The sequence below is a fragment of the Vidua chalybeata genome, chromosome 8, assembly GCF_026979565.1.
Source record: "Vidua chalybeata isolate OUT-0048 chromosome 8, bVidCha1 merged haplotype, whole genome shotgun sequence".
NCBI classification, from domain to species: Eukaryota; Metazoa; Chordata; class Aves; order Passeriformes; family Viduidae; genus Vidua; species Vidua chalybeata.
In genome coordinates, this window is record NC_071537.1 from 31654302 (window position 1) to 31681951 (window position 27650).

Below are 27650 nucleotides of genomic sequence, written 5' to 3' on the forward strand. Positions count from 1 at the left end.
CTAATATTCCAAGAGCATCCAGAATTAAGTTTTGCTGGGTTGAGACATTAATATTCAAGAGCACCCAGAATTAAATTTTGCTGGGTTGAGATATTAATATTCGAGAGCACCCAGAATTGAATAAAAATTTTGCCGGTTTGAAGATAAATCTGAGAGGATCTAGAGTTGGGAACAACACAGCTGGATTGAGGGGTATCCAAGAACACTGAGACTAGCCCGGGACACCTAAAAGTGTAATAGATGTGTTGGAAAATAAAAAGTACCTTGTTGTTGTGGTTGTTTTGTTGTGTGTGAGAGTAAGTGAAAAATAAAGTTAAGTGAATGTAGACGAATGAAAGTATATGTATGCATCCTGCCCTGTTAGGCAGCCTCACTGTGCTCCCCAGTGTGACCAACAGACGCAGGTTACGATCCAGTAGACAAAAGGACTACAGCTGACCATTGGAGAGTAACAAGCCAACCCAGAAACCTGAAGGTCACCTTGAAGAAAAACTAACGGACTCAGTGTGGGTAATCCAGATAGACCAAGAAGGGGAACAGAAAGGATACACTTACCCCTTGGCTGATGATTATAGTGTGTAAAGAAATACATTGTGATTGTTATCGTTTTGTGTGCTTTGTTTGTAAAACTTGCCAAGAATGGTGGTGGGTCCATTGCCGCAAAGGAAAGCCACCTACTGGGATTTGCTCCAGCTGCTACAAGCTAGAGCAAGGATTAACAAGAATCACATCAGAGTTAGGGGAATTGGAGAATAAGTGAGTAAGGTTCAAATCAGAAGAGTGGTGGGAGGTTTACAGAAAAGGGGTTAACCCTGAGAATTTTTGTTTCCACCTAAATGAACCTGCCCCCTTTGTTGCCCATATTGTAAACCAGTGTTGTCGGAAAGAGCCGAAAGAAATCCCTTGTGACTCATCCCTGGTCAAGGATAAGAACTAGGAGCAGTATAAGGCTAGAAGGGGAAAAGGGAATGGATGCGCTGGAGAGTACCGCTGCTGCCAAGAAGATGGTAATCCCCGCGGCTCGAAGCACCCGAGTCGGCGGGCGAGGCAGAGGGGAAAGAACCAGGCTCTTCCCAATCCCAAGTGGAATAATGCAGAGATACTCTAAATATTATCGACTGGGTATTGATAATCTCCCCGAAGGTACCGACTCAACCACCCCAGGTAGACAAAAAGGGCAACAAGCTAAAAGGGAAATGGTAGAGAATTATAAGTTAAGTACAAAACCAAGACTCCATCCTCCTTGGCAAGTTATCGTTATTGTAATTCTGATTATGTTATTGCCAGGAGGAGATTCTCAATTTTCACATCAACCCTTTAAGCAGATATTAACCCGAGTAAATAGGAAGGAAATTCAAACTCAGATATCGTCCAGATCTCCTAGTTTTACATTGTCATTATGTACATTGGCCCCCATCGAACCATGTTTCTATATGTATCCAGCATCAAATCCAGGAAAGGGATATTGCAATTACCCCAGGGAATACTTCTGTGAGTATTGGGGCTGTGAAACAATAGCATTGGATTAGTCAGTAGAAGGAGATCAATGGCTTACTGTTTCTTGGGGACCCCACGGCTGTAAGCTCCGCAGAAGAACTGGTCAGGCGGCATGGTCAATCAGGGAAATTGTCAATTTGTGTATCTGCATGTAACTAAACCATCAGATCTAGGATGGACAGTGAGACGGACATGGGGTTCTCGGTATGTGGAACCCAGTAAGGACAGAGGTAACATGTCTACCATAAAGAAGGAGCCTATCCCACCAGATACCCGGCCAGTAGGCCCTAACCCAGTAATAGCCAAAGATGGAGAGCCAGGTTATGTTGAAGTAATCAGTAATCAAAGTAGCTCAGGAATGAAAAATTCAACTATTGATAACCAGACAATAATACCCCCTAGCGAGGATTCTCGATTTAACACCCGTAGAGGGAGCGTACCTAACCCCCAGGTTACAGAGCATTGTTGGCTTTGTTTTGATGTTAAACCCCCATTTTATGACACTGTTAGAATATCAGAAAAAGCAAGACGTGCAAATGGCAGTAACCCCCTTCATGTAATTAGAAAGATTCGCAAGAGCAAGGAATCACATTAGCCTTGGTAACAGGGAAGGGGAGATGCATTGGCCGAGTGCCCCAGCACTTAGAGTTCCTGTGTGAAACAATGACTACAGCAAAACCAGAGGATAAGCCAGCCAAGTGGTTACTCCCTGCTAAAAACACAAAGTAAATCTGTGCAAAAAGAGGATTCACACCCTGCTTCTCCCTAGAAATTTCAATGAGACCTCAAATTACTGCATACAAGTAGTTATAATCCCAAAAAATTATATATCACCCTCAAGAATGCTCATGGAGGGGAGCGGGTGTAAGCACGGGAGTGGCCTCCGTAGTAAAACAAACGAAAGAATTTCACTCTCTAAGGGTAGCAGTGGATGAAGCAAATAGAGCAATCAATATTAGCCTTAGAGAAATCAGTGAGATCCCTATCTGAAATAGTTTTGCAAAACAGGAGAGGATTAGACCTCCTGTTCCTACAGCAAAGAGGGCTATGTGCAGCGCTCAGAGAAGAGTCTTGTATCTATGCAGATCACACAGGGGTAGTCAGGGAAACCTAGTTCAGCAGTTCCCCGTGGCTGACTACCCTATTGCCCACAATTGCAGGGCCCCTAATTTTGCTGATTTTGGGACTAATCTTTAGCCTGTGTATTTTTAATAAGATTATAAACATAGTAAAGGGGAGATTAGAAGCCACTCACCTCATGTCAATAAAGGCCAAATATGAACCCACACCAGAGGATCCTGAGACTAATGAAACCTTAGCCCTTAGCTTACAAGAACTAAAAAGGTTTAATGAACAAAATAAAGAAAAAGAAAGGGGGGGATTGTGATAAGTTAGAAAAGACTCTTTGTTCATCAGGACAAAAAGGGGAAAGCCTTGTGTAAATAACAGGAAGCCAAAGGGGAAGCCTTGTGTAGGTAAGAGGATTTGAGCTTAGATGCATATAACATATAACCTTATATGGAAAAGACCATTACAGGATTGAAGACTTTCACCAAGGAAGAAGAGAGGAGCCTTCCTCAAACGACCACCAGAGAGTAAAAGAAGACCCCCTAGCAACAGAGGGTGCAAGCGCAGAGTACACCCAGAGATACAGGGGACACGGAAGGAAGAGAGTATAAAAAGACTGTGGGAAGGGGGAAACGGGGTGAGCCGTTTGCAGAGCGGAGACTCCCCGGCTGCACCCAGCGCTGTTTGCTTGCCATCGCTTCCTGTAATCAATAAATTTCTGATTGACTCTCGAAAGGCTGAACAAATTATTCGCCTAAATTTATAACAACCAATCAATACCAGAGCTCAGAATCCTTCTCTGAGAGGCAGCACGACCTGTATCAGGGAGAGCCCCAACAGGGGAAGGCAGCAGCCCTATGAGAAGGGTCTGGTCTCTGCAAGCTGGAGAAGGTGTACATTCACTCTCTCCACATCACACTCTTGCCCAGCAAAGCTCTAGTGCAAATTAAATCTGCTGTTTGGGTGGCACTGGGAGAAGGTCAAAGTAATTTAGTAGAAGAAATCCCCAAAAGCTTCCTTTCATATATGAATCCCAGACAGGTCAGCTTAACTTGGCTCTTCGGCTATCTAAAAGCTGAGAACAAATCAAAATCAAAAAAGCTGCCAAACCAACTATTTAATGAAATAAAATGCTTTGAGCACAAGTATATACCTTTGGATTCACAAACACAGCTTGGCCACTGGGAAAAGTGCTGGGCATAACACTCTCAGACAAATATAGGATTCCAGAGAATTTGTTAAAAATTTTCCTCACAGCTTCACAGCATTTCAGGGTTCTTTAGCAGTGCCCAAATCACAGCTTCTCACACCTCAGCTTTAGTTGTGCTCTTCTCAGATGTGTCTTTCTCCTTTATCCTTTCAGACAAGTTCTAGACAGAAAAGTGAAGGCTAAATCATAAAAAGGTTTTAAATCAGTGGTAGCTGCATAACTGGCACCTTCCCAGGTTTTTGGAAGGCAGGAAGAAAGCAATGAGCACTGTCAAGTGTGTTATTCTTCTCTGCAGTGTCATTCTGCTTTCCAGGGCACTGCAAGGGGCAAATGTAAGGCATCTTCACTGCCTCATCCTCGTGTTTTAATCTCCAGATAGCCCTCACTTATGTGGTTATTTGAGAGGGAAAAACAACCTTTGCTTCCCTATTGTGGGGATCTGGGGCCTGTTTAATTTCCATATGCCTCCTGGAAGAGATCATTAAGGAATTAATGAGGGGACCACAGTTGTGCGTAGTGTGCAGTCATCTGCTCCAGAATTACTCTCAGTGGGATTTGGACATGGTTAGCCAGGTTGGACAGGGCTTGGAGCACCCTGGTCTAGTGGAAGGTGCCCCTGCCCATGGCTTTAAGGTCCCTTCTGACCCAAACCAGTCTGTGCTTCTGTGATTCTATGGCTAAGGCATTAATAAAGAAACAAGGTACCAGTGAAAGAAAGATGAATGCTTGTTAGTGCTATTCAAGAAAGACTTCATGTCCCCTCTCCTGGTTCTATCCAGCTTCATTTTGTCCCCTTCTCCTTGCCACCTTCTGCTTCCCTAAACAGGAAGACATTTTCAGGAGGGATTTGAATGAAGCAGTTGGCTTGCCATGAGCTTGGAGAAAGGTGTTCCAAGTGAAGGTAGTTCCTGGTGATATAGGAAAGAGGGATATGAGGGAAGAAACTAAACATGGAGTGGGGAACACCACCACCAGCACAAGGCTCAGGAAAGGACATGGGAAAATGGGAAAAACTGTGATCAGAATAAGGGCAAGTAAAAATACTTTGCTGCCAGTGTTTGGTTAAAACATAGCTTTAGCATTGTTAACATGGAAAACCATAGAATATTTGGGACAGGAATTGACTGGATCCCAGTTAAGAAATTTGACTGAAGAATGTAAATTTATTTTACTCAGCATATTGTGACAATTTGGGATGCACATTACATCTTGGACTGATAAATAGAAAAGCCCACTTTTGCCACCTGCTATTGCATGGCTTTACCTGCCACACTGTGTCCCAACAGCTGAACTCTTACTATGCCAAGCAGCAAGGTCACATCAGTCTGTTGGCTGGGACCACTCCCTGGGCTAGGCCAACTCAAGGGATAAAAACCAAGGGAGAGTCCTTGCCAACGTTATCATAGCACAGACAGCTGTGAGCTCTGGCACTTATTTTCCTGCATGATTCGGCTCTGAGGAAAGAAAAACACTGAAGATTATTTGATCAGACACCTTCATCCTGAGGACAGTGGTAGTACCATGAAGAATCATGGATAAGGATATAATAGAAGAAGCTTGGGCAGAGAAATCAGGAACTCTGACTTGAAAAAGGCAAACTTTAAAAAATAGTAAATGTATACAACAAAAACAGCCCAGAGTAAAGCCTTCTCTGATACTCTCTCAGCCTCCTTCCTTCACAAAATTTTGATATTGGGGCAAAAATTTAAGAGGTTATCTCACAATATCAAAAACAGGAGATGTCTTGAACGGTCAGGAATCTGCTTCCTTCAAAGCAAGGAAACACTGCACAGGCAGTGAACAAGAGATTAGCGATCTTGCTAGCTTAACATCAAGTAGTCTTCATATTTCACTGTTTCAATGACATCAGAAAGTAACAAAAATAAAAATGTGTGGATTCTGCAAATTTTACATTTTCTGTACTTTTTGCTATTTCCTTCAAGATCAAGGCTTTCATATAAAAAAAATTCTTGTGTTTATATGTATTTACATTACAAAGATCCTTCACAGTAAAAAGTATTGGCCTTTCTTTAACTTAGTCATATATACCTGCCTGGAGGAAAAAAATAAAAAGAAAAAGGGGGGTGTGTGTATTCCTTCCCTCTAATCACATCAATGATGTCTTCATTTCAAAGATCAGTAGAGACTTTGTAAAGGATATTATGACAAATCTCAGATTTATCTCTTAGAAGGTCACCTTCATTATGTAAAATGATGTCATTTTTTACTAGCAAAGAGAAAGATAAAGAACAATCAACACAGTTGCCTCTGAAATAGTCTAGTTAAACCACTTATTTGACATTCAGGCATATTAACAATGATAATTAATAACCCATTCCTGCATCTAGCATAAAATACCTTTAGTCCTTTATTTCCTAGAGACCTACTGGAAAAAAAAAAAAAAAGTTGGGCTTAAGAAAAGCCTTTACAAACACTACATAGAGGTTATAAACTTATCTGAGCACCGATAGATCCATTTGGTCTCTACATCACTTTAGACAGTATGCTGATTATGTATTACAAAAAAAAAAAAAAAGCTGATTATCATTATAAAAATGAAGTGGGGAGAAGGACATATTTCTCCCTTGAAAAGCTTGGTTGTTAATAAGAGATTTTTAAAAACAACAAGCAGTAACATGCAGTTTATTGACTATGCTTATACAAGGGTTAGACCTGAAGGACATGATGCCCTCCAGGGAGACCTGGACAAGAAAGATCAAAAGAGATTATTTATAAGAGCATGTAATGACAGGACAATGGGGTGCTAAACTGAAAGAAAATAGGTTTGGATGAGCTATTGGGAAGAAACTCTTCCCTGTGAGGGGGGTGAGGCCCTGGCACAGGGTGCCCAGAGCAGCTGTGGCTGCCCCTGGATCCCTGGAAGTGTCCAAGGCCAGGCTGGGTGAGGCTTGAAGCAACCTGGGATAGTGGAGTCCCATCCCTGCCACCCTCCCCATGACAGGGGGTGGGATAGGATGGGCTTCAAGGTCCCTTCCAACCCAAACCATTCTGGGATTCTAGGACCCCATGTTTTTAGCCTGCATTTAAGAACATTATTAATCTTGGATGTTGATGGAATTATGACATTTGCCTCCATTTCTTCTCCTAAATGTCTTAAACTTTGTCTGCAGTCATATGCAAATACACACACTATTCAGATCTTCCATCTTGGAATTAAATGCAGATTTGCAAGGTTCAGGCAAGCAGCACCCAGAAGTCCCCTACCAATAGCTGAGTTGATAACATACTGCCAAGCAATATGTGTTGTTTCTGCAAAGGAATGGAGTTCTCAGAGCTGTGTGGCCCAAGTGCCCAGACCTCACCCAGCTTGCTGCTTCCATCCACTTGGGATATTCATACTGCAAGAAGCTCGCCTAAGCAATATGATATTGTTCAGCTTTTTTCCACAAAGCATTTACTTCTGCTTCTGAATATGGTTTAGATACATCATTTTATGCTTTATTATAATAGCATGAATTCTTCCCTTTCCCTGTAATAATACAGCCAGATTCCCCACCATGGGTTAGTTACATGCTTTTGAGAACAAAAACATACTCACCAAACCCAGGTGTCAAAACCCCACTAAAACCACATGTGAAGCTCTATTATTTATTTCTGAGTATTTTGTAATGACATTAATTTCGTTTAAGCTCTAATTATTGTTGACTTATCCATAGTGTTTTTTTCTTTTTTCCAGAAGTGAGGCACTGAGACACTGCTCTGAGTGCTCCAGCTGAATTTCCAAAACTTTTTCCACAAACTGGCCACCACACTTTGGCAGATGAGATCTGAGGGCTACTAATGGTCTTACCAGATATTTGATTCTGAGATATCCACAAGCAAGAAGGAAAGAGGATGGTATAAAGTCACTTAAAGTCACACATGGTGCTCTATAACCATGTGTGACACACAGTGCCACACCATTTCCTTACACTGTGCTTCAGAAGCCACTTCAATAATAGGAAAAGCAGTATTAAAAGGGCAGAACAGGAATTAGCCATTCCCAGTTTTAACACTTAGAAATGTAGGAAATGGAAGATGTGAAGCAGACACAATCAGTGAATATTCAAACTGCCTGAGCAAAAGATTTTGGCAGCAAGTCAGTACAACACTTAAAGCTTCACCTTATGTTCATCCCTTTTGGGGAAACAGTTTGAAGCTGAGATCAAACTCTTTCCCCCGTCTTCTACCAGACTTTCTCCCTGGAAACTTTACCCCAGTACTCACAGACACAATATTGTGGGACACTTGGAAAAGGAAAAAGTTATATACAATTAATGCTCAAAAAAATGTACCTATTTCCTTGATACCTGCATTCTCTATTGACAACACTAAGGACACAAAATTTTCAGTGCATCTTTGCCAGTTTCCCTGCAAAATTCTCACCTCCTGATAAAAAGAGAACAGCTGCACTTCTTTCCCTATATGGTGGCCACAGATAGCTTCAAATAGCTTGGGATTAACTACTGGATTGAATAACCAAAAAAAAGCCAAGGCTGTGTGTACAGCCCTTAGTAACATGCAAGGCTGAGTAACATACAGTTGCCTCAGTCAAGAAGGAAAGGCAGATGAACAAAGGATTTGGGTGATAGCACAAACAATTCTGTAGGAAGTTCTGTAACATGGGCCTATTATTTTCTGGATTGTAAGGGCATCTTCTGGAGGACATCTGATTGTTGTCCAAAGCCCTGTATTTTTCATTCTTACAAAATGATGTAATTGCAGTCAAATACCACAGATAACATTTTGCTTTTACAATACAGCAAAGCAAAACTGATGTGTATTTATCTGTCCACAAAGTCACAAGCCTCAAAGTAGAAGTCTTCATACAGTGAGATTTCTCTTCTGATTGTGTTACTCCACCTATGTCACAGATATAATATTTTAGTCATTCAGTGCCATTAGCAGTAGGTTTGCTGATATGGATCCCTGTGTTTATGTTGCTAATATAGGACTGAGATTCAGCAATTTTATACTGAAAGAGATTTGCTCTTGTTTCACTGCTGAATGCCAGTGGAATTATATATCTCTTATCCAAGTAGATGTCTGACTATTAGGTCAAGAAACAGATTTTTCCTAGAACTTTAAATTGTTTGCCCATTAAAGTACTTTTTTCTTCTTTTGAAAACCTTGAAAAAAGTCCCCAAATGTATATGTGTGCAAGCATCTTCTCAGTGATACACTGAACAGCTCATGGCTTAAATTAGTTGTAACACAGGTGCAAAACAGCAGGAGAGAAATGATATCAGGTGGCCTGTGTTGTTACTACAACCAGAGACACAGGAATGCCTGGGTGCACCATGCAAAGAGCAGCAGAGACATGCAGAAGGCCAGAAAAGCTTTTCAGAGATTATGGGAATGGCAGTTCATCCTTGGCTTTAGCAAGATTTTGTAGGGACACTCGATGGAAATAGCTCTGGGGGTTTGAGGACAGTCAAGTACAGGGATGGGAAGACTGAGAAGGCTTTGAGGGCTTCGGGATTAGGCAGACCACCTCTAATTGAGCCAAGAGAGGGGTGAGCCACCAGCCCTGCCAGGTGGCCTGGGGTGGCAGAGGAAAACGAAAGAGGACAGGGAGAAGAGATTAGGAGGCCCCAGCCCACCTGGAGCCCTTGCAGCTGGACCAGGGTGCAGCTTTCACCTGTGATTAGGGATGGTCTGCCCCCATGATGGCACACAGCAGACCAGGAGCTGGGATGCCATGCAGGAAAAGTAATGGTTAACAGCAGAATGAGTGGGAACATACCTGGGGTTGTTTTAGGTTTCATCTGTCAGGACTTGTTCTTGCAGACACAGACTTCAAGCTCCAAAGCCTTTGAAGATACTTCTTCTCCCCTCAAAGAGCCACAAACTTCCTCCTGTTGAAAATGAAACAACCTGAATGAACCAAATGCTGAGTATTTCATCTTCTTCTAAGATTGCCTATGTAGTGGATTGGCCATGGCCAGCTGCCAGCCATCTTCTCCCTCCCTCTCCTAAGCAGGATAGAGAGAAAATAACAAGGAAAATTTTGTAGGTGGAGATTGTGACAGGAAGACCATTTACCAATCCCTGCCATGGGCAAAATTGACTCAAACTGTGGAAAATTAGATCAATTTAGTGCCAGTTAGAATAGAGTTGGACAGTGAGAAATAAACAAAAATTAACACCCAGCTCCTTCTTCTTCTCTGGTGCAGTGTCACACCTTCACTCCTGATTCTTCTCACCACCAAGTAGCACAGGGGGTGGAGGAATGCAGGGGACAGTCCCTAGCAGCCCCACTCTGCCATTCCTTCCTCCCCACACCTTTCCTTGCTCTGCCCTGGCCCTGGCACCTGGAGTGGGTCACCATGCATGTCTTGGCTCCATCATGATAACAGGATCATTGGAAGGCACAGGTCTAACCAGCTTGCTGCATCTGTTCATTCTTCTGCCTGCAATTTCATCAAATGATGTAGTGAATTATTTGTAAATTCAATACTTCCTTTTTTAATTGAACTCAAAAATTGCATTACTCTGCATTTATGCTATCACTAACAATAAAGCTGACATGGTTTTCCTTCCCTTTTAAAAGGCAAAGCTACTCACCTAAAAATAGCTTCTGCCCTTTAGCCCAGGTTTTATGTGTGTGTTTTTCATATTACCATTTCAGGCTTTTAGCCTCAGTACTGATATTCCAGTTATTAGATACAAACTGACATGCAAATTGCCAGTAGCAGGTTCCCCTCAGTTATCTCATTTATAGCATGATAAAAATTTTACTTCCATGAAAGTCAAAGGCAATTATGGAGAAACAGCTTGCAGTGCACTGAGCAGTTGCTGACAGACAATGCAGCTCTCTGGCTGTGCAGACTACGAGGGCTGCTGTCACTCCAGGCTGTTCCACACCCAGATGTCCATCAGCATTGTCAAAATGCAGCCTGGGGGTTCCTCACTGACTCAACTCTTTCCCTGCCTTGTGCTACCTTGCATCCTGTCTCCAAAGGGCCAATGCAAAAAAAACAAACTTCTTTCTTATGTCACTGATGTATTTTTTTTTGGTTCATGAACACTCAAATCTAGATCTAGAGTCCTGCACCACAGCAAGGTTTCATATCTCCAGGGCTCTGTCCCACACTGCCACCACAGCTTCCACCCTGCCAGAGCTCAGATTATTGACAATTTTGATACTCACACCAGATATCCCTGTGCTGAAGCCCCTGTGCTTTGGACTGCCACAGGAGTTAAGAAAAGAGAGTACTTCATCACCCAAAGCACAAGCTTTTACAACCCTGTTAACTCTCTGAGCTGCATGACATATTATGCAATCACCATGGAAAAAAACACAGTTGTCTATGTTAGATGAGTGAACGAAAAACACCTTTAGTGATGACAGATGTCCACATTCTATTTCATTCTTTCAGTTTGATATTAAATACACCTTTTAAAGAGTGACATTCATTTCTGTTGTCTAAAAGGTGACAATACCCCCCAGGCTGCTACATGTCTACTGAAAATTAGGCCACAGTACATTGCTAGTAGGAATAATTTCATACCAGCACATATTTGATTTTAGCAAGAGTGAAAGCTCCACATAGAGTGCGTATCTGTCCTCACATGGAAATAGGATGTTATCTCCAGGAAGCTGGGCTGGCAGTGAATTAGCTCTTCCTGCTCCCAAGAGTTGACAAGACATGTGTAAGTGAGAATAAGAAATTCTAGAGATGTGACCACAAACCACCCAAAATGCCTAAAAAGTACTCATTTTCCTTTCAGGTCACATTTGCAACAGGTTTGTGTAGCTGCTGTAGCCATTACCACACACAACAGGCCAGCCCCAGAAAAGGGCAGAGATACTGCAGAGTTCAGCAAAAGAAGCCTTGGAAAAAATCTGGACTGGGGTGGAGACATCCCCATGACTTCTGCAAAGACAGCTCTGTTTGTAATGTTTGGGGGTTTTCCTATCACATAAACACATGCATTACCTGTCACTTGAGAGGTTTTATTTGTTAATTTTCCAAACTCCTTTGAGATCCTGGTGTTTGATCAGCACCATTTTGATTGTTAATACTGAGTGATGAAACTGGAAATAAAAAAAGTCTCTGAGTGTGCAGTAGGAAAATGAAGTATTACCCGCTGAGTGAGTGTGGTGTGACTAACAACAGTGTCAGCAATCTGATTCTCTCCAAGACTAGTGCTGTATACTGAAAACAGCCCTTCTGTACCGATAACTTTCAGAAAGGACTGTAATAGCATCCTTTCAACCAGTTTTCCATCTCTGCAGGTATTTCATTGCACTCCTAACTTCAATATATCCTTATTTTTAATAGCAAAGCTTTGCATTGTAATCTCCCCAGTGCTCTAGTAGGGCCTGAAAACACCCTGCTGGTAGCAGAAACAAAGTTTGAGAACTGTTCCTCAAACAATTATTTCAGAGGAAATTCCCTCAGAGGTGGGAACTCATAAGTATATATATACCTTTGATAAAGAAATTTCTTTAGGTCTGAAATCTATTATATTGGTTGCCAGCAGAGGGAACTTTCTTTGCCCTTATCAAATTAAAAGTGTAAATATCAATTGAAAGGTGATAGGGGGTGGGATGTTCTCTTGTTTTGATCTTTTTAAAACAAAGTGAATTTGAGCTCATTAACTTCATGACTTCGCACGTGCTGATTAACATGGATCCAACTGTAACATGTGTGGTAGGCAGCTGGCATTGTTCTAGGAAGAAAAAAGGAAAACAGAGCAAAGCACTGACATGTACTCCATTTATTTTAAATAACTTGTGACTGAATGCCAGTGGTTTAAAGGGCATGAGGGTTCCCAAAAAAACTAGGAACTGCTTTACCCAGTTTCTAGTTCTTCTGCTTGTTCTGCCATGCATTTTTCTATGCATACGGCAGGTCATAGACAAAGTAGCAAAGCAAGTTTTTTTAGTGCAAATAGGAAGGGGAGATGTCAGAACCCAAAGTGCCCCTCAGACACTCTTGGATGTTCCAGGCCCAGGTCAGAAGCATTTGAGACCCTGGCATGCAGCCGGAAACCCCTGTGGCTTTGAATCTGATCCATGGAACAATTTACCAACCTTGCAGGAAGAACAAGAAATTACAAAAGTTTAGATATTATAGTAAAAGTAGTCACAAAGTGAAAGGAAAAATCTTTGAGTGCTGTACAGGGGGGTTTTAGGCCTTGTACAGAGGGGTCTGAGTTTTGTACATGGGGGTCAGAAGTTCTAAGATGGAGGGATTTGGGCGTGCCCTGTCCTCCTTCTTTCTCCTTCCTATCCTCCATGTTCACGGTGATGTTGACACTCACAGATTAGTTTAGAGCAGAAAGTCACCATTCAATATAGGTAATAGGCATTAGGGAAAAACTATAAACATTTAACACGTAATGTATTATATATAAGATAACACCAGCCCCCTGGGCAGTCAGAGGGTGTCAGAGACAGTGTCAGTGTGTGTGTGTGTTTGTGCCTTTGTCTGACCTGCTGAATAGACAGCAGCAGTTCAGGAAGAAAATCTTTTTGATAACATACAATAAACTACCTTGTGACAGGACAACTAAAGACTACTGAGTCTTTCTTTAAAGGCACAAGTTAGAGGAAAGACTTTTCCACCTCTCGGGGTCACCCCAGTCTGGGGGTGAGCCCTGTCAGCAGTGTATTGCAAGAGGTTTTAGTGCTGGTCAGTGTTGGGGAAGATGAAACAGGAAAGCCTTATAAATATGATTGCCTAGCAAAAGATTTTGAGAATATGGAAACTATAAGCGAGACTGAAATGAAAGCAAGCTTTGAGATACCAAGCTTTGGTTACTGAACAACTTGAAAACAATAGTATGGCTGACTGAAGGTAATCTCCTTTTGATTAAACAATACCTCTGCTTGCAGACAGGTCCAAGGGCCAGAACAGACTCTGCTAGCTTGGCAGAAGGGGTCCAAAGAGTAGCTTTTAGGGTTTAAAATGTAACACAGTATAGTACTTATAGTCTGTATGTAAATGCTATAGGATTTGTATCTTGTACTAGATTGGTTAGTGAAAATTAGAATATTCAGAAGAAAATTTATTGTATTGTAACAGGAACTTCCTCCCTCTTGCTCTTTCGGGCTCCTCTTTCGGGCCTGCTCTGAGCTGTGACTGGCAGCTCCAAACAGGGCCCCTGCACCCATGGCCTTTGCAATGAACCGCAAGTTCCAAGACCTGGCTTCAGAGATCTCTTGTCTCCGTCCGTCCCGACCATCCTACCAACCCTTGCTCCTACAGTCAGTAGCTGCACCAACCCAAACACAGCTCTGATGCCACTTTATGTAGACTTAACCAGCTCCTCATAGATTGTTTCATGGTTTCTCCTGTCAGCTACCATGTCATATGCATATATATACATATTCCATATCATATTACTCTGCTTTCACCATTAGGTGCTTGATCTGTTGTCTAAGCATATGCAAATATACCAGCCAGACCAGTACTAGCACTACAGTTAATGCTCTACATCCTAACTAGGCTTTATATTACCTCTACCTCCCTCCATCCCACCCCAGACTGCCATTAGCCTTCAGACAAATTGTGACCCCTCTGCTCTTCCCCTAGCCACACACTCAGTTGCCCTGATACCTTGGCTACGCACTGATAATGATGCCAGATTTGTCAGGCATCCTTAGAATTCCTTCAGATGGCATCCCTACAATTGCCAATGAAAGCCTCAACAAAGACTCTTCCATACAACAAGTAAATTTTGGAACCAGGAGTTTTCATAGGAGGATGAATAAACCTCCTAAATAAACAAGAACAAGGTGCTTCCTGTTGGCTTCCTGTACAAAGGGCTTTTTTACCCTCCAGCCCAGCTGAGCAGAAGTACCTGTGGTGTTTTATCTTCCCTGCTGCAGCACTGTACAGGGATTTGAACACCTTTCTGTGTGAAGCAGTGAAGCAAACACCTATCAAAGGAGGCCAAGCAATTAGGCCAGGGCAGTCATTCAATGAGATGAAGTTAAAATTAACAGTCCCCAAACTGTGCCAGACTGGTACTGGGAGCACTTGTTTGGAGTTGTTTCAATTAACTGTCATAACAGCAGCAACCTTGGTAAACACCACCTCCTTGACACAGAACCCAACAATGGATACATAGTCAGGCTGAAGAATGGTAAACCTTGTCAGCAGAAACAATTCAAACAAGGATGTAAGAGAAAGTAACACATTCAGGAAGTCAGTGTCAGAATTTCCATACCTGTAGGACTCATCACTCATAGCATATAATGTACTTACTGTGTGTCATTCAAGGCCTTAACACAACCCCAGGAGAAGCTGATGGGTTTCACTTGGGGTGAGAGCAGTCCCATGTCTACACAGAGAAGCAGCATGGTTAGGGCTCACATCTGGCACCTGCACCCATGGCCAGCTTATACAAGTGCCTGATCACCCCTCACCCCTGTGGGATCCCAGCACTGCATTACCACCAGTCCATTGCCCAGGTGCATCTAGTTTCCCAACGAAACTATGTTCTGCAAAATACTCATCACTTATCTGAAAATCCCATCTGCAAGCCAGCACATGCTGGTTTATTGCATGACACAGCTGGATCATTCCACATAGGCTGCACACACACTTGAAAGGCAAATGGGAAGTTCACTGGTAAACCTGGGGGACAAAGAGGGAACTGTGGGGAGGGCAGCAGAAAGTCATCTGGGTTTAAAGCATGTACCACATCTCTGCTGCTTCTCTGTTCTTTTATGTAAAATCCTTTTTTTGTTCATGCAGGTGGACAAGCCTGGGTGGGTGTGTCTCTTTTCCCAGACTAGTGTCCAGAATAGGCTTAAAATAAAGGATAGCGATTTGCATCTAGACTTTTCATGGCCTCCACCAAAGACACTTGGTTATTTTGCTTTGTTGCATAAATTGGCCACTCAGCACATGCACAGCAACTTTGCTTCTGGAGAGCCAACCTGTTTCTCTCGGCAAGTAAAACCACAGCCATAAGCAAAGCAGTCAAAGCTTGGCTGCCATGGTGAGGCTCAGGATGAGGCTATCCCTGTGACCTGCCTCCCTGCCCTGGGGCCAATCATTACAGGGTAGGAGGGTTAAGAGAAGAAAAGTGTGGGGTTTTTCTTTCCCACACAAGGAGCTCAGAGTTCACTGATCAATAAGGAAAACCAATACAGCCTCTATCCCAAGCATGTACACTTTCCAGGGCAACCACTGGGATCAGTGCCCAGCCCAAAAGCAAAGGGCTTGATTCCTTGCTGCTGTAAACATGATCCTTGGGAAGTTCTTCCCATATACACAACCCAAAACCTCTTTTTCCCAAATTCTTTCTGGTATTTGCTAGTTTGCATATCACCCAGGCTGATGTTTGCCTTCCAGACACCAGTGGTCCTGTGGTTCAGACGCTGCATCACGTCTTCATTAGTACACGGCAAGAGCAGCTCCAGCAGTGGGAATGTCTGTCATCATGAAAGAAGACATGACCATACAAAATAAAATAAATCTATATTCCCCAGCTCTTACTGGTGCTTTATTCGCTTTTAGCTGTGCTGGTGAGCCTGAATATTTCCAATAACCAAGCAGTTTGAGTAACTCTAACAAACTCAACAACTCAGTAGTAAACATGAGCAACTCTCTGTAAAAGAATCAGCTCAAATTTCAGCAGTTTTAGTGAATCTTACAGGATCCATAAACACATTTTAAATACAAGATAGGAGATATCTTGTTCTTTTTTTCTCCCTGTTCCATTTATTCCCTTATCTTTATTTAGTTGATTGATTGTTTTTAGCTTCTCTCAGCTATCCTTTCTTCATCTTTTGTATTGTTCATCTCAAGCAAAGAATAATGGGATAATGTTAAATACAATCTGATATACCATAAATTATAAAAAAAAATCCATAAATCAAAATTCCCTCCCCTCCATTTGCTCTCATACCTTCAACACCCACCTATAATAGCATAACACTAGATACTAACAGCCTACTGTGCTGGGCTTCAGACAGAATTTAACCTGAGAGTTCTCTATTAATGTGGATAGAATTAAGTAAGGTTTTGTCACATCCTGTTCCACTTTACAGCAGGAATAATCAGCCGTTGCCACAGAAGCTTTCAAAAAAAAATACTCACATGAACAGAAATTGGTAAGATAAAAGAGCCGGTATATAAATAATATTTTTCTTATTAATGTTATGCATTTTTATTTTCCAGGAATCAAAACATCATACTTTGTATGTATTCAGAAATCCCAGTCATATTCTGAAATGTTTAATTTACATGCAAATTAAAATCAGGACTGTACTGGTTGCAGATATTCCCTTTCAGTCATAAACTGGCCTTTAAACCTATGTAAAAGGATAATATAATGGCAACGATATTATTACTGGTGCTGTAAAAATTTATCTCTGAAAAGCCATAGAGATTTGATTCACTGAACAGGAATCATGACACAGAAGAGGAAAAAAAAAAATTACAACAAGAAAAACTGGATCTCCAGAGCAGCAAATTTGAAACTGCTTCATTTTAGAATAAACAAAGATTTTTGGAATTATGCTACTTTCTACTCTGTGAATCATCCAGCTGATGAGGCTTGTGTATCACCCTCGTTCTTCCAGGGAAAATGTTGATACATTTCTCTATTTGGACTTCTAATCTCTTATGTTAGCCTGATATAGTCCAATGATGAACTGCTGAAAATGGTTTCATAGAAGTGGTAGATAAGGAAGAAACAGTTTAGCAACACAGGGCATTGTTATCCAAAGCCTGATGAAGTGAGAGGAAAAACTCCATAATGCACTTAAACTGCAACAGCTCTGTCTGCTACAAGCCTTGCAAAACAACTCTCCAGGGAATGATTTTAAAGCAAGTTTCACCAAAGCACTGGACTATACAAGAGTTTCAGCTCATGTGAACAGAGGTATAATACTTCGTTTCAATTATCAGTGTAACAAATAAAAATGTTATTCAATTGAAAACTTCATGTCCTGAAATCCAGCCAGAATAAAAAAGTGCTTTTTCTAATGCTTCATGTTACGTTTAGGCAAGTAGGATCTACTAAAAAAGAAAATAAATATTTTCTTATTGCCTGTCTCTGGCTCAAGCAGCCTAAGTAAAACAGCCCTAAAGATATTTTAAATGCAGTCTATTAAAAAGAGGCATGTCTTCATGGTCGAGCCCTTTCCATAGAAACAAAGGGCATCTGACACCATGTTCAAGCATTTTCATCTGCGACAGGCTAAAATCTTTTTGACTAGCCTCTATTTCACAAAGCAGAAAAACCCTTTCTTTTAGTTCCATTCTTGCAGTTTTCCTACATGTAGCAATAAAACATTAGAACATCATTACATTTTCCATGGGTGTGAGTACAACAGCAATATTAGCACAGTGCCAGCCGGCAGAAAGCCCACAGTGTTTTCATCATACTGCAACAATATAATACGAAATAGTTTGGGAAGTGCATGAAAATGTCACAGCAATGTCATTAAGTGCCTTTTGCATGCTGATGGGAAAACAATTTGAATGCTATTTATGGAGAGATTCTTATTACAAGATATTCACATTGGAAACTAGCTTAGCAAAATGATCTTGCATGGTCACAGAATTTTCACACCTATACAGTAACTAAGCACAGGCCTCAATTTTACCCTCCTCGGTGGTGTACAGCTTTCCCTGAAGTGTGAGATGCTGCAAAGCTGATCTCAATCAAGTACCTGCAATTAGATCCTTGTTCCAGTATCAACCCAAAAGTGAATTGGCAACAGACATTTTATCACACAGCTGGAGGAGGAAACCTTGCCCTTGAGGTGATGGATAAAGATACTGTAAATTAAACTGGCAGCACAAGGGAGTTACAGCTCCCAAAACAGGCTTGTCACACTATTCACGTAGGGTTTGGGGATAGAAAATTTTAAAAATAGTTAAAACTCGTCTGCCTGGTCAGGCAGGGCACTGACAAGTAAAATACTCTAGTAGAAAACTCCAAATAGGTCAAAGATACTGCTTCTCTGGGCGATGAGGCTCCCAAACACAGCCAGGTCCTATTTTGCTGGTGCCATGCATGGCCCTGTTGGATAAGGAAGCTGCAGAAACGCCTTTGTGCTGGGAAGAGCAAGGCCCTGCAGCTGGTCCCTGGTCCCCAAGTGTCCTCCTGCACCCACAGGGGCTGTGGGTGTAACCCTGTCATTCCTTTTGGCTTCAAAATATTTATATGTGTGCAAAGATAAATTCATCTGCACAGAGAAGTCTTTATATATAAGAACAAAAGAGATGTGGAAGGAATCTAACCAGCTGAATACAGACAAGTCTCTCTCCCGAAAGCTCTGTGATGGCCATAAAGGACCCTTCATACCTGCCAAACAGATGTTCCCTTCTCTCTGCTCTGTGTGCTCTAATGCATATTCTCTTAATACCCTCAAGTATACCTTAAGATTTGGTGTTATAAATGTCCTTAACTAGTTTACATTCTTCAATAATTTCACTTAATTGTGCTCCAGGAAAAAAAAAAAAAAAAAATCAGTCTTTCCCTGGATAGAAATTCCATCTGTTATTCTGGCTATTCACTTCATAATTCTTTTTTTACCAGCTTACTTTTTTTTTTTTTTTTAGTGAGATAAACAAACCTTGACTGTGTGCTCCAAACAAATTCAAAAAGCACTTCATAGAGTATTAACACAATTCCTTGGAGAGGGCAGTTTTTCCTGCCTGACCCAAACCAGTATCTTTAAACACATTTGCTGCTCTTTATGCAGCAGACCAAGGAGTTAAATGTTACCTAGTTTGATTGCCATGACAATGACAGGATTTTACTTTTATGACTTTGAGGTATCCCCATGCCTGCAAATATTAATTGCATACTTATGTTCATTCAGAACATTAACTTTGAAAGCAGGGGATTTCTGTGAATGGCTGCAAGGATTTTACATTCCAATTTATTTGCTGCATGTTGGCTTCCATGTGAAAAGCTATTGATGTTATTGACATCAATAACTGCAATGCCAGGGTTGAACTTCCACATTCTGTTCCTTTCCACATACACAGTAAGTTATGATTATAGACTTTTTCCCCTCTTTCTCAGACAATACACAGTAATGGAACATCAAGGTTCTCTGCAATCCTCTGCATAGGACAGAAAATGAATTTACTTCTACAATAATTAAGGGCTCTGCTTTAAAATACATCTTGAGGCCAGCGTGAACACAGCATTTCATCTTATCTGAAAGCTTAAGTATTTTGCTTGAAATTAACTATTCCCATTAAAAACATTCAAAATGCAGAATGGTGAAATTGCAGCACACATTTCAGATGGTGGTATCACACAAACTCAGTTTTACAGGGAGGCTGGTGCTTCCTGGGAATAAATAATAATCTATTCTCTCAATTTCTCTTCATTCCTCAGGAAAATGGGGATTTTCTTCACTAAAATATTCCCATACAGGTTATTTTTGTATGAGTATCAGTTCTTCTTGTCATCATTTCCTTTCCTGAATAATTTCATTGCTCACTGGTCTGACCCTCCCTTAGTCTTTCCATATTTTTTTCAGTTTAAAGAGAACTACTCCACTACTGGTGATTTGTTAGGATTTTATCTACAGCTAATTATGACTGATTTCAATAACATGTTTTTCAAGCTCATACAAATTATTGATCAGCATACACATTCTTTACACCCCTTGCCTGAGATTCACACACTACATTAACTCATTAATGATTCCTACAAAAGATGGATAATAATATGATAAATCATTTCAACTGCTGCAAAATTTGTACATGCAACTCTTAATCTTGTTCTGCCTGATACAATGCAGGGACCACACAAACACAGGTCACTGTGCTAATTCATCTATTGTGTGCATGACAGAACAAGACAATAAATAGCCTGATCAGGCAAAAGGCTCCTGTGCTCACTTTGAGATATTGACCATTTCATAATGTAGCCAGTTACACTGGTTATGCCTCCAAGCGGGCAAGGAAAAGGAATAATACAGTCTCTGTGTGTGTTCTCCCCAGTATTCCATCTAACTCTGCCCTCTGGCAGTGGGAAGCCATTGTCCCTTGTCCTGGCCCTCCATGCCTTGTCCCCAGTCCCTCTCCAGCTCTCCTGGAGCCCTTTTAGGCTCTGTAAGGGGCTCTGAGCTCTCCCTGGAGCCTTCTCCTCTCTAGGTGAGCACCCCCAGCTCTCCCAGCCTGGCTCCAGAGCAGAGGGGCTCCAGCCCTTGGAGCATCTTCATTGCCTTCTCTGGACTTGCTCCAACAGTCCACATCCTTCCTGTGCCAGGACCCCAGAGCTGGATGCAGAACTCCAGAGCAGAGATGGAGAACAATTCCCTCAACGTGCTGATGACATTTTTTTTGATGCAGGCCAGGATTTGCAAGGGTCAAGTTTACCTTTTCCAAGTGGATGTGCCTTTTCCTATCATTGCTGGTCCCAATTTGTACCAAGCAGTATTCTCAGCTTGTGTATTCCTGCTCTGAATATTTGCAAGATCATATATTGACTGTCATCTCATCTAACTGAATTACCAGCCTCAAGATTTAATAGAGGAAAATTAAGGATTGCATATTTGCAATAGGGTTCCTTCAGAACATGAGGTTGATATTTTTCTCCAGTTCATCAAAACTTCTGCTGCATTGGGGACTTCTTTATATAAATTTTAAAAAAATCTATTTGTATGAAAGTGAATGAACTTCAAATAAGCAAAAGGAAATAAAATACCATATGGCATATTCAGATTCATGAGATTACTATCCTGCTTAATAAATCTTCCCTTACTTACATTTTTGATAAAAGTATTGTATCCTACAGGGATTTTAATTTTATATCTCCAAAGGAGGTTAGTATATTAGATTTTACTGTATACAGATTAAATGAGGACTTTTGAAAATTCTCAAACTTATCTGCTCAGCTAAATATTCTGACTTTGCACTTGGGGTAATTGTAATAGAGCTTTTGATCCCTGGATAGATGGATGCAATAGTCCTATAAATCACAGATTTTCAACATCTTCAAAGACTATAAAATGTTTATGAGAGAGTATGGTTTTCGAGACATCTGGTGGTTAATAATCCTTAGGAGAGAAATGAACAGTGAAAGTATTAAACATAATTTTTCAACAAAAGCATCCTGTAAGGAGAAAAAGAAATTAGTTTATTCACTATCTCTGCAAATTGCAGTAGATAATTTGACACAAGACCCAGCCTTGTTTACGGCAACTTGGCAGCTTTGGTCATATTAGAACAAAAGAGGAAAAAGATTTTTCAAGGTAAACCAGTGTATGTGTCTTTCGGTAGCATTAAAACTTATCACAGTTTAGTCAAAGAAGAACAGGGGCAGGAGATTGGATACTGAATATTTTAAATACTCCTCCTAGACAAAAATCATTATGTTTGCCAGCACCTTGTTAACTTGGCTTTTGTTGTAACTCCTGGTGTGCTTTTATTTTGTTTCTGTTTGAAACTTCACTGACTCTCCATCATATTTATTACTGAACTGCTTGCCTAAAGCTAGAAGCTAGAAATATAAACTCAGAAATTAAGTCACATTCTTAACTTCTTAGGTTCAAACCACAAGGACATGTACCCTAAATAAAATAGCCATACTTATTTTCTATTCATTAATAATATACATTATTATCAGAAGAGTGATTTATAAGGACTTATAATTAAAAGTTTAAGTATTTGGTACTGTATTTGAACCTCCTCCCTATTTCCACAGATCTACTGGGGTACAAAGCACAGAACTACTCATTTAGAGACATCAAATCAAATGCTGCTCTCAGACACTGACAAAAATCCAAAAGAAGAAATTCACTCCAGGAAGACAAATTCCCTTCAAATTTAGGGAAAAAAATTATTTGGCCTCATCTTCTGTACCTAAGACATCAGAGACATGACCGCAAGAGAAGAAAAGAATCCTTCCAGGCCCACTCTATAATATGCATTTGAAGTGTCTTAATGCAAAAGAAATATTGAAAATTCACATTTCTGCTGTCTGTAAGGAGGATTGCTCCTTTCTGGTTTGGGTGGGGAGTGAGGCCCTGTGCTTCCACCCCTTTGGGGTTCCCAGCCCTTTGACAACTTTCCCAACTGCTTTAGGGGCATCTGTTTTCTCAGCCCAAGCATTGACCCCTCGCTCTGAACTGCTTTCCTGCTCACAGCAGTGCTGGCACCTTTTCCAAACGCCTTTCTTTCCCTTGCTTACAGTAGAGCACAGCAAACTTCTGTGAGAGCTAAAACTGGCCTCACACAAATGTACTTGTTCTCAAAGGCAAACATCTCTGGGGTGGCTTTTTGCTGATCAGAACATGATACCCTCAGACACAGAGTAAGGCCTCGGATGAACAAAGCAAAGAGCCATCTTTGCTGGCAGTGTTACTTTCCCAAATCACAAGTGGTGTCAACATTTTCTGGGAGCATCACATCAGAAGGTGTGTTCATAAACTTCTATACAGTGTAAACAACACTGACAAACTATACTCACCTGTTTATTTTCAGTCAAGACAGAAATTGGTTTGGAATGTCCAAAGTATACTTTATTTTACTTTTAATAATCTGAGCATGAACTAACATACATTTGGATGCTAAGGAGGAGTTTTTCATGCACATTTTTCCATCCTGATCATTCAAAAGCAGTTCTCTCCTGTAAGTTTTAACTTTGAATATAATTTACATGCAATGAGCTACATTAGTCTTTCATTATATTTGAGATTATACATGTACATAATCAAGGATATTTGAAGTCATGGTTGCTGTAGAAGCCATAATTATATTTCTTTTTAAATCATTAAAGTTAACATAATTTATGAAATTATAGGATATTATGCAGGAGTAGGAACACAGCAGTGTAAAGCCACTTTACAACTTGAGTTCTATCCATGCACAAATACCTCAGGAAATGCAAAATTAGGGCATCTCCAAGTGCTCTGAATGATGTAAGGAGCTCCAGTTCCATCCCAGACATCAGCTGGCCAATTATGTCTATTGCTTTTTAGTCACAATTTACTTTCATTGAAATGTCCTGTGAGGCCAGTTGATAGATGAGCCCATTTCAAGTTCCAGTAGGACTGGGATTTTTGGCTTTGCTCAAGTTAGGGCAGTGCTCACAACCTCCAAAATGGGATGCAAACTGGGTGGAGGAAAAATATACTGCTATTTCTTCATCTTTCACTTTGATCTTGTGCAGGACTTCCCCCTCCCCTCTCAAACACACCACCATACTCTGGTAAGCTGATGGACATCTCCTGGAGCTGCAGTCTCCCACTCCAGAAGACAGGGATGTTTTGGCATGGCATGGGAGCAGAGATCAGCTCAGGTACATTCTTGTGGGATGCTGGGAACCCCCGCATGGGATGAGACTCTGGGAACAGCTGTGAGCACTGCAAACACTCTCGTAAGCTAGATGCTCTTATCACAGCTTGTATCCCTAGCTCATGATGAGAGAGCTTTGTGTCATGTCCCCACACACCCCGGAGTGGGACATGTGCTGCTTTTAACACTGCTGGGGGACACAATCCCTGTTTGTGGATCTGCCTTTGCTTACTGAAGCCCAGGATGGCACAATGAAGAACAAACGCCTTTCAATTGAACATTCTATCACCTCTTGCAGAATAAGGAATTACTTACGAACAAGGAACAGCTATGGGCTAATTTCTGGATCCTTGTCAATCACATGAAAACCTTCTTGTTCCAAGACATAACAGAATTAGTATTCAAGTGCACAGCACATAAAGCATTACTTGCATTTTCATCATTTGTCAGACAAATCCTTCCCTCATTTTCTAATGATATTGCACAAGTATTGAAATGTCATGTAATATAAAACTTGCTGGGAAAATTTTAAAATTTTTAGAATTCCCATATTAAAACATGCTACTAGGTCATCACTATCAAGACTTGTGAGTCTCCTCTGTTGAAAGCCAAAAGTTATTTCAGCATCAGCATTAGGTTTATGTACTTCATTATACTGTAGTTTTCCTCATAATTTCTGTAGACTCGCAATTGCATTTAAAAGGCATTTCTACAGGGAATAATTACGGTCTGCATTGACTGAAAAACAAATCAAAGAAGGTACATGAGGCACAAAAAACCAGCCAATGCCGTGATGCAGTTCAGATTCTCTCCTTGAGACCCTGGGCAGATGAGCAAAGGTCTTAAAAACAGCCCTTTCAGTGGCTGGGAACTTGGGAGGCAATGTACGGTCCTCCTAGGGAGAAAACAGTGAAAGGGAGGATAAAAAGCAGAATGCTATTCCTTCTTCCTTTCTGCAGCTGAAGGACATGGAGTGAGACTCACTCCATGCGAGAGTGAGAACTAATCCCAGCTCAGGAGATCATACAGACCTCTCACAGCTGCTTGATGAATCATCTTCCCTCTCTTTCTCTTCTTGTAGCTCACCCAGTGACAACAGCCAGGCCCTTCTGCGATTTCTGGCTCTTACTGCTCTACCTGAAGTGTTTGCACACACAAACAGGGTGGGGTTTGTGACCTGAGTTAACGAAATAGTTCTATCACTGCTTTTACCTAAGTGGCATCTTTCAGCACCTAATCTTCTCCATGTTCTGCCAGCCACCCCTTCTCACAGCATCCCAGTGAACAGCACCTAGAGTTTTTCATCCTTTTCTCTGCTTTTCTCCATTGAGTTAGTAATTTCTTGCTTCAGACTCCAAGTCCTCAGAGCCACAAAACTGCTTTTTGCCCCGTCTCGGACAGCACTGTGCATGTGGTCTCCACCCAGAGCTCTTAGGTACTACACATCGCAAGCTACAACTAGTAATCCTAAATTGGTAATACAAACCTGGTCCCCTCATTTCTTTCTGGAACAGAATTTCAAGCCTATTTCTCACAAAGAACCCTTATGCCACCCCAACATGTATAAGTTGCCTATCACCCTGCTGTGCTATTGCCATCCCATCTTTCAGGGACCAGGACTAAGGAAAAAATTATCAATAAGCCACAAATGCATGCAAGGAGCTGTGCACAGTTACAACCAGTTAATTCTTCACCTTATGTGGCTTATGTACTGAGAGAGAAAGGTTAGAGTCAATATGTAGATTGGCCTTTAACTCTGTCTTTTAAGAACTTTCAACTCTAAGTTCTTTGTAGCTCCTCGGCCCTTTGTGCAGAGGTTTTCATGAGACCTTCAACACCATGGAAGTCTTCTACATCAGCCTTCTGGGGAAGGGCTGATTACTTGGTAGGGACCCTCACCACCTTCTCGGGATTGCCATTCGAGTGCAGATCAGAAGGCAAATACTTAGTGGGATGAATTTGTAAGTTCAAGAGCAGAAAGACATGAAATAAAAGCCAAAACAGGTCAAACATGGATAGCAAAGCCAGATCCTGTAAGTGAGGTGTGCACCATTCATGTGCAAAATTTATAGCACTCAGCTTTGCCCTCCTGCTTAACAAACTCCCTTGTGGAAACCAGGGCAAGGGGGATGTTCCCCTGTCTGCCCTGGCGTGCTCTAACTCCCAGGAAGGCACTGACTTTGACCTTCATTCATGGAAAAGGCCTCCTAAGCCTCAAAGTAAACCAGAGACCACAAAAGTGTGAAATAGATTGTAGGGATTGTAGAGAGTACTTTAGTATGTCACATGGGTGAGAAATTTAGATTTTAGGATTTTTAGCATATTGTAGATGGGTACAAGATGGAGGATACAGGGTGTTGTCTCGAGTTCCTTTCTTCTTTCTTCTTCTTCCTTCTTCTTCTTGGGTTTGGGTGGTATCTTGTAATTGGGTAGAAAAATCCGCATTGCGGACCTTTAGGGATCAGTTATTGGGTTAGAAAGGAAAATAATCTAGGTGTCACTTCTTAATTGGGTAGTTTAGTTTTTTATTAGACTTAAAAAGACCTTGCAGCATGAGTTTATTAGCCATTTTGTGCTGTTTTCCCACATGCAAGGTCTGGGTGCAGACAGTGTACTGAAGTCTTGATAAGATAACAATAAAACAAGAACCTGAAGACTGAAAAAGTCCTGTGCATCTGCTTTTCCTGACAAAGAACTGCTTCAAGAGGCTTTTCCCAGGCCAGGGGAGCCCTCAAGGAGTTGCCCGACGTGGGGCCCGAAAACTCACACTCCCTCTAAAATATGTACGTGTGAACAGTAGGCTGCATTTCTCTTAACTCAAAAACCTCTTTCCTTCTTTCACTCACAATTAAGAACAGAATAATCACTGTGAACTGACACAACCATCTTCCCCAGAGGAAGGTCACCCCTTGTTACCTGGTGATAACATAGGAACTTCAGCTTGCTCCTACTACAAAATCATTGAAGTTTTACTGGAACACAAAGCTATTAAAGGTTATCATGATACTCAAATGTCTTAGGTGTTTGCACTAGTTAAGATTCCACTGAGTTTTTCAGGCACATCCATCTGATGTACCATCTTCTTTCTACTATCACTACTAATTATTTCTGATTGATTAACTTTCCTTACTGAATTACTATTACACTAAATAAATAAGAAGAATTAGCCTAACACCAAAATATACTTTGAATATGAATCTGTAACAATCATAAAACAAACTCAGAGGTAGCACACATTATAGAGAATTTAGGAGCAATTTGTTGTCAACTGTCATTCAGATTTCTGCAGCCTGAGCTCCTTATACCAAGCTGGGAATGCATGTGGCCAAGACGTAACTTCTGATTTAATGTGCCATTGTATTTTTTTTTAAAATATCCACTTCAAAACTTTAAGTCATGTAAAATTCATCAAAATTTGAAATTTCACTGCAAATTCAAAATCAGATTTATCCATGTTCAGTACCTAATTGTAGTATCTAGTATTCTACTAACATTTTTAAAAGTTAATAGAATTGAGCCCAACAAGAAGAGAAACCACTTAATTTTGTGCATCATACTAATGATACTACTAACAGTCTCACGAGGTTTTTTTCAGAACTTACATGTAAATTAACATGGTGTGTAAAAGTTGTCCTAAA